Source organism: Bacillus rossius, chromosome 3 (assembly GCF_032445375.1).
Source record: "Bacillus rossius redtenbacheri isolate Brsri chromosome 3, Brsri_v3, whole genome shotgun sequence".
NCBI classification, from domain to species: domain Eukaryota; kingdom Metazoa; phylum Arthropoda; class Insecta; order Phasmatodea; family Bacillidae; genus Bacillus; species Bacillus rossius.
In genome coordinates this window covers 56725498-56734396 of record NC_086332.1, presented here as the reverse complement: position 1 = coordinate 56734396, position 8899 = coordinate 56725498, and positions in this window count along the sequence as shown.

The window sequence follows — 8899 nt, the reverse complement described above, 5'->3', positions numbered from 1 at the left end:
GACACTTTCTCGCCCAGCTGAAGTTACGCGATATCTCCGCCGCCTTATCACTCAGCTCAACCGATCCCGGCGTGAGACGTGCCACAATACAAGCCGACTCGTTATCTTGCGCTCCATGCCGCTCCGTCGTGCCGCTCCGTCTCGCCGCTCCGTCGCGCCGACTTCCGCTGCACCTGCGCACCTTTATTCCCGTCCTGTGGCGTATGTGACTTGCACTTTCACTGTCTTTGCCGAACCTTTCCCAAATTTGAACAAATTTGAAACTTTGAAAATTTTGAAAGTTTGAAAATTTGAAAATTTGTGATTGGCGACCAAGTTGGGTGAAAATTGTCGTCGCCCTGCTCACCCTCCCTCGTCACTCGACGCCCGGTTCCTCAGCTAGGTAGAGTGGGGTTCGGCCAGTGTGGCCCGGGAGGGACAAGCTAAGCCGTAGAATTAATATCCACCAGTCCGCGACAAACACCCGATTTATTAATACAAGGCCCTTTACATGGGTCTGTCCCCACACCGCCTGCGACAGTCTGGTTGGCACGCGACGACGCGAGGGTTTATCCCCTGACCGGATACTCCACGTGACGCTCCGGCTAACCTGCACCGTACTATGCCCGGTACTTCAGAGGCACCCGGAAAGGTGGCGCGACACGAACACACTATGCCATGGGCTACTGTCTGTAGACCTAAATGCCCCGCCAGAAATATATGCTCCGTGGAGGCCACTATTCTTTGCCACATAAAAGAACAAGCTATAATTAGGAAGCCCACGCCTAGCTGCCCCTATGCCTGCGTTGCGATGCACTTACTCCTGGTTGGCTTACAGCTCAGCGTCCATCTCGAGGCACGACTCTCTTTTGACACGACCGCTCCTCACGCCTGCCTGGCAACGACTGACTTCCCCTCCGCATTGCGGCGCGGCCCGCGGCGGCTCATCCCTTCCCCTCTCTCGCGTCACGCTCCCAGTGCCGTGCTTAGTGGGGGGGTTGGGGGGTGTTTTCTCCCCCCACACAAATCGACAGAGGGGGCGAAATTTTCTACAGGAGGCGAAAAATCAAGGAGGTATGTACATACGGCTATCTTTTTTATTTATTTTCAAAATAAATTTGATAATTAATTAGTTTTGTAAAACTGTTTCATTTAATGTAATAACTGATAAAGTAATCATTGTAAGCACTAAAAGTTAACAACCACCTCATCTTAACAGAACAAATACTAATATTAATTACGTCTCTTTACTTCAACGTCACATACATAATTCACCATACTGGCAACTCTCACTTCCAACAACAGAGCGCAGCATCGGTACTGTTCATTGCACTTTTACGTAAGTGCTCCTTTCTTTTAGTATATAATCAATGTCATTTACTTGTTAATATTGTGTGTTGTTGTGTAAGATGTATGCATGGGTGTATTTATATTTCTAATGAGAGATTTATATTTCTGTTTTACTTCTATGCATCATGTCCAGTAAGTACCTCTATACAATGTCCTTTTGTATGGTGTTTTATTGCTGTTAATTGCATGACATCTTCGGTCAAACTGCATAATGGAATACTGAAACATAATTTACTTATTATTGTAGTTACTTGTAGAGCTGTACCAATACGAATTGGCATAATCCGATTTTGCCGATATTTAGTTGAATCGGCGTTTCTCACGATTTCCGATGCGCTTGTTAATTTTCGGCTGATATTACTGAAAAAACGAAAGTGTCAGCCATAACCTTAAAATCTACGAGTACCCTTTTCACTTTTCATAGTAGTACTGCATTCTTTCAACTGGCATTATTTCTTAGAAACATGTGCCAGCCGTTCTTATCAAAATTTAACATTTTTTATCAGTAATGTTTTTTTAATTTTAATGCATCATAAATAAATAACTACCATCACGGTAAAGATAGATATAAAAAATAATTATTTGTTCACATCATAGCTGCGGAAAAAAATGCTTGACCGGGAAGTTTTTTTAATAACTCATTTCAAGTTTAAAACTTAAATTAAAAATATAATGGAAATCCACAAGTAGAAATTAACATAGAACAAAGAACATACAAGGTGTAATTTACCCATTATAAATCTCAGTGTCACGGTAACTATAGTGCTTCTGCAGTAATTACGGTATTTTCACAGAATTTTGTTCTTTTTAAGATAATTATCTTAAGGTAAATATTGGGTTTTGTGCTGTAGTTATGGTAAATCTTCTATAATTCTTCGTAAGTTGCTATTCATTTGTCTTTACATTATTGCTTCTCAGTTATACATGGTTTGAATATTATTTATGTGAGAGAGGATATTTAAAAGTATTTTAAGAAACTGCTTATTCTACAAAATTAGAGTATGGTTTGTAGTAGGCCAAAGGTTAATGTAAACAAAATTAGGATGGCAATGCACTAACTTAAGTTACCACAAATACGTCCAAACAAAATTTAAAATAAAAAAACTGTATGAAATTATGCAAGATAATTAAAGTAAAGCACGTGTAATTTGTGGTGCTGTACGATCATGTGACGGGGGAAAAAGAGTGTATTCCCTTGTATCGGTAGGCGTATGTGTGTATCGGCATATCGGCGTATCGGCAAAAATTTGTGAATAGGTACAGCTCTAGTTAATTGTATTATAATTAACTGTTTGAGTGCTGATTTTCATATCTTAAAAACAAATGCATTAAAATTGAACAATATTTTCTTAATGGCATCGAGATTACATGAAACATTAAAAAACGTTGGTTGCTAATTCGCAAAAATACATTTTTGAGATAGGTACATAATATTATTTAAATGCGAAATCAACGTACCAAAAAATAAAAGCTTAGGCCATCAGAGTTGAAGTATTCGTGGCTCAATTATAAAATTCAATACTAAATAAATCACAACATACACCTGACCCATTTCAATATCTCAATCAAACAATCAAGATTATACAATTTAATATTAAAATAAAAATTGATGAGTTTATATTTTTATATTAAAAAATCTATGTTGCCCAAACATTTTAGAAAATAACTTATTTTTATTGGCTCGGAAAGTATGTATATGTAGTCTATGTGTTACACAGTGATTGCGTCAGTATAGTAAATTACCTAATTTTACAGATATGGACTCACACCCTCTTGCAAAGCGGAAATATGCTAAACTTTCTGGAGCTCAGCGAAAGCGGCAAAAGCGACTGCACGACGAAGAAGATAAAATACAAGGAGCTTCTTTGCTAAAATTTTTAAATCCAGGCACAGGCCCTGCTCCATCTATATCTACATCTGTGGAAACTTCAGGTTCAATTGTAAGTGAAAAGTTGTTACAAATTCATGTAAGAAGTTCTGATGATTTATCTGAAGAAATATCTCCAACTTCAATACCGAAACAAACAAGCAGTTCAAATACTGGGCAATCTGGGCTCATTTCTGTGTAAGTATTGTTTCAGGATTTTTGTTTATACGAAACATGTTCATTGTTAATTGTTCAATGTTTATCAATTTGAATTTATTTCAGGGAATCAACTTCCCTTGAAAAAAAATTTGAACACTCATTAAGGAATTGCGCAGTTCAAGATTATACTCCTTTGAACTCTGTGATGGATTTTGATCCAGCTCAAACTTTAACAGACTTCCCACAAATAAAAACATTGAAGAGTTCCAAAGGTTTTTCTGAAGCAGTAATAGTATCTACAATACCAGAACTAGCAAGCAGTTCAATTACTGGGAAATCTGGGCTCATTTCTGTGTAAGTATTGTTTCAGGATTTTTGTTTATACGAAACATGTTTATTGTTAATTGTTCAATTTTTATCAATTTGATTTTATTTCAGGGAAACAACTTACCCTGAAAAAAATCTAGATAACTCATTAAGGAATTGTGCAGTTCAAGATGATACTCAGTTGACCTCTCTGATGAATTTGGATTCATCTCCAAAAGTACTAATAGACTTTCTACCGAACCAAACTAATGAGATAGGCAACGACACAGAACTTGAAAATCTGCTCAGTCAAAAGTGGCCAAGTGATCCAATATATTATGGTGGCAGATCTGGCAGCGAACTTAATTTTGAGACCAAGAAATTTCTACTAAAAGTAGGGCCTTGTCAGCCAACAAAGGACCAATGTCAGTTTCCCAAAAATAAGTATGGAGGCCATTTTACCCCTGCTATTTACCAACAAAGGCATCCAAAAACTGGCAAAGAAATAGCTCGTAGCTGGATCCATTACTCAGTGAAACATGACAGACTTTACTGTTTCTGTTGCTGGCTGTTCTCCAAAACTAGTGATCCTAACTACGATCCAGCATTTAGCAGAGTAGGTGTTTGTAACTGGCGTAAGATACATGACAAGGTGGCAAAACATGAAAAATCATCTTTGCATAGAAATGCTCTGATTTCTTGGAAAATGGTCGGTAGCAATACCTTAATTGATCGTGATCTACAGCAACAATATGAACACGAGGTTGCTAATTGGAAAGATATTTTAAAACGAATCATTGATGTAATTCTGCTTCTTTCTGCACAGAATATGGCATTTCGTGGGTCAGTTGAACAAATTGGCCATAGACACAGTGGGAATTTCTTGGCTCTAGTGTACTTGCTAGCTAAATATGATCTGGTTTTACATAACCAAATAAACAAGAAGGAAGGAGTAAAATATCTCAGCAACAGAATTCAGAATGAGTTAATTGTTCTTCTTGGCAAACAAGTTCAACAGGCCATCATTGATGCTATTAAAAATGCAAGATATTACTCTGTTATGGTAGATACAACCACTGACACTTCCCACACTGATCAGTTATCCTTCATAATTCGTTACGTCCAAATTGATGATCAAGTTAAAGTCACCGAGTCATTCCTTGGATTCATCTGTATACCAGGAGATGAAGCAAGAGCCACTGACTTCGTGGTTAAAATTCTCTCTTTCTTGGAAAATCTGGGACTGGATATTGCTAACTGTAGAGGGCAAAGCTATGATGGTGCATCAGTAATGAAGGGCTATTCTTCTGGAGTACAAGCACGTATCAAAGAACAAAATCCGTTGGCTGTTTATGTTCACTGTGCACCCCACACTCTTAATCTCGTCATAGCAGATTCGGCTAAAGTTGATCCTGAGATAGTAACTTTCTTTGGAGTAGTACAGAAGTTGTACACATTTTTCTCTTCAAGTAACCATCGGTGGGAAATGCTCATAAAAGCTTCAGACCCAGCTATGGCTTCTGAAAGAATACATGAATGTGACCCAACTGAAGATATGCTGCAAAAAACAAATGATGAAATACCTGAAAATCAACAAGACAATAGCCTGCCAAAAAGGTCAGTCATAGTTAAGCAAGTCTGCACCACATGTTGGGAAGGCCGACTTTCTCCAATTCGCAATCTCCGAAAAGCCCTGCCAAAAATCATTGATGTTCTCAAGTGCATCAAGTCAGAAAGTAAAGATGGCAGTGAGAACTGTGACTGTGATGGTCTTTTGAGTTATATATCAAAATTTTATTTCATTGTGATGCTTGTTATATGGGAAAAAATCCTAACGTTGCTGAATATAACAAGCAAATACTTGCAAAAGGCAGATTGTGATATTTTGACTGCAGCTGATCTTCTCCAGTCTTCGACCAAGAATATACAGAATATGAGAGCAAATGAGTTCAGCAGTTTCATGGATGAAGCCATACAACTTGCAAGTAAATTGGGAGTATCCGTGCAACTCTCCGAAAAACGACAAAGAAGAAAGGTATCATTTTCGGATGAGTTAACTAATGATGAGCCAATTACAGACAAGAATAAAGCTTTCGAAGTTAATATCTACAACAGAATGTTGGACAGGATCATTGCAAGCCTTTCCGAAAGATTTGAAGGCCTTAGAGACGTAGCGAACATGTTTTCATTCATGTATCCCTGCCGACTCATGAAACTAAGTAGCAATGATTTACAGAAATCCTGTGAACAGCTGACGAGACATTACGAGCGGGACTTGGACAGTGGCCTCTATTCCGAGCTTCTTTCTTTAAGAAACATCCTGGCTGACAAACTTCCACCAAAATCTAAACCCAAAGATGTAATTCAAATAATTGTAAACAATGACTTGCAGGAAGCTTTCACAGAATCCTTTACGGCATATAAATTGTTATTGACTATTCCAGTTTCAATAGCCTCATGCGAAAGAAGTTTCAGCAAGCTGAAACTCATCAAAAACTACTTGCGATCCACCATTGCCCAAGAACGGTTATCTGGACTGGCAATACTCTCAATAGAAAGTGACATTGCTCGCAACCTATCTTTTGATACAGTTATAGAGCAATTTGTCGCTATTAAGGCACGTCGCCTGCACTGAAAAAATTTCTCAGTTTATGTATACATTTCTTCTGCAAAAAGAAATTTTTATTTATATCTTATTTTGTGGTATGATCCATAAAATATTTTCATTGTAAGATTTAAAAATAAGTACAGTGAAGAATGTTAAGTTGGATTTGTTTAAAATAAATTTATTTTCTTGAAGAATATTATTAGTATATGCTAAAAGTATACTATTTCTGCTTTTGAGACTATTAGCACTATTGAAAAAGGGTTAAACATTGTAAAATATATTAATTGGAGAAATTGGAAAATTGTCAACACGTGTATGTTTAAAATTTATACCAAACAACATGGTCAAATTACTGAAGTATTGATATTAAAAATAAAGCTTTTTGTCTATTATTGATTTTTTTTCTTCAATCGCCTAATAATGACGTGGTTGGGGGGGGGGGGCGAAATTGTATAACCTCACCCCCCACTTTTTAAGGCTGTGCACGGCACTGCCCGCTCCTCCCCTGACATGTCGCAGGCGGGTGGGACGTAGTCGCCCGGTAAACATGATAGGGTGGGAGTGGGCTTGACCAATCTGGCAGTGGCGCTGCAGGACAGGTAACCGGGCCTAAAAACGGGCTGTAAACTGCACGGCGAGGTTTCCCCTTTAGCCTTGTAGTCGGTGAGGAGATTCAGGCAACCCCGAGGTCTCCTCTGCCTGCCCTGAGGTTTCCACACACCGATCAGGAAGGTGATTGTCGTCTGAGGTGTCGGAACTGTTGCCGGTTCTAGTATCCGAGACATGACGCATCAAGTCCGCGGAAAGGGTGTGTGATGCGATTATATAGCCTCTCCACATCAAGTGGCAACCCTCTGCCTCCATGTTGGCACCACTGTTGGGGGAGGATTGTGGTGGTAATGTTGGGACGGGTTTCTCAACCTCTGGTCATAGCACCTCTCTAACGAAAGAGGGCACTGCCGGGTCCAACTCTGCCTCAGTTGCATCCTCAATCGCATGTATGAGACCGGAAATGGTGAAAGAGCTGAATCTGCGGGCAACAGCAGATGCGATAGAAACATTTCCGGGGGGTTCCATGGCCGAGCCTCGGTGCATCGGTCCCAAAGGGCCCCATAGTGAATGGATCAGGCCCTATGGTAAAGGAATCGACTGGGTATGGTGGTTATGGTGTCGGGCTACCGGGCCTAAAACGGGCTGTAAACTGCACGGCGAGGTTTTCTCCTTTAGCCTTGTAGTCGGTGGAGGTACTGAGGCAACCCCCAGGTGCCTCCAGCCTGGGCACTGTAGTTGCCATTTTCCAGCTGGGGTTGACGGCGGTCGTCGCCTGACGAGTGGAGTCGCATCCGGGCCTTAACCGGCTGTAAACCCGTCGGGCCGAGGTACGGCGGGTCGGAGGGTTTTCCGAGGCGACGAGGACACCTTGTGGCTGCACTCTGAAGCGTGATGGTCTGGTCAAGCTACCGGCGAACAGTCTGCCGACGAGACCACAAGTTGGTCGTAGTACGGGGAGAATCCACCATGTTTGAATGGTGCCCCGCTGAGGTTTCCTCTAAGGCCCAGGATTCTTGTTGGGTAGGACTCGTACTTGGGAGTGGTGCCCCTAGTGCTTTAGGGGCAGGTATCAGGGTTCCCTAGCCCTTTGACATGCTGATGTTGTGAGCGACGAGGACAGCTCCGGTTACCAGCCTGGACAGCTGGAAGAGGTTGGGTAGGCCTCCACCGGACCGCGGGTTCACTGGGTGATTGAGGAGTCCCAGTGTGAGGCAGGAGACTGGGGTAGGCGCCAGAAGTGATGACAACTCCAGAGGGCTAAGGGAGCATCCAACTTGCTTGTGAGCTGAGTGGAGTAGTGGGCCGGAGGTGGTGCATAAGCTGGTATGGGTAGCCTCAGCCCCTTTGCATAGCCAAAAGCTCTAACGCTCTTCCTGGTTGCGTATGCGGCACATCCGCATCCATGACCATGGAGGCCCCAGGGCGGTAGGGCCTAACGGCTAAGAGCGCTGGGTCAAAAAAGAAAAGGGGGGGGAAACCCCTGTGACAGCTTGGTAAACATGATAGGAAAACATAAGCACTTTATATAATATAATAAAATATTTACAATAAAAGAATGTTAATGAATATTTACAATAATTAGTGTTGCTGTAACACAGTGTCCAGTCTTTATTAATTTACCGCTGATTCCCTTGGCGCGCACGAATGTCTCGTGCCTTCCCCTCCACCTTGTTCTAGCTGCACTGCACAATCGGCGCACACACAACACAGGGCAGGAGAAGGCGTTGGCGTGGCATAATGGGCTATGAGAGCTGGGTCGACACTTGGGTCGACGTCAACATTATGATCTTTTGCTTATGTGTCATTTTACAGTCTTTGCTATCACGGATACTGTTTGTGTATCATATATCCAGGGTTTAATTATCATGTACTGTTCATTATTGTATATTCACTATTTATGTAACTTATCCTGCATTGCTTATTTATTGCATTTTGTAAAAGTGGTGACAGAACACTTAATCAAATAACTATATTAAAAATTTCCAATCATCTTCACCTTCCCCACCCACTGATCTTAGCTGAAATTAATAGTTGTACGGTGTATGTATGCAATATTTAGTTCTTAGGGGAAAAATGTA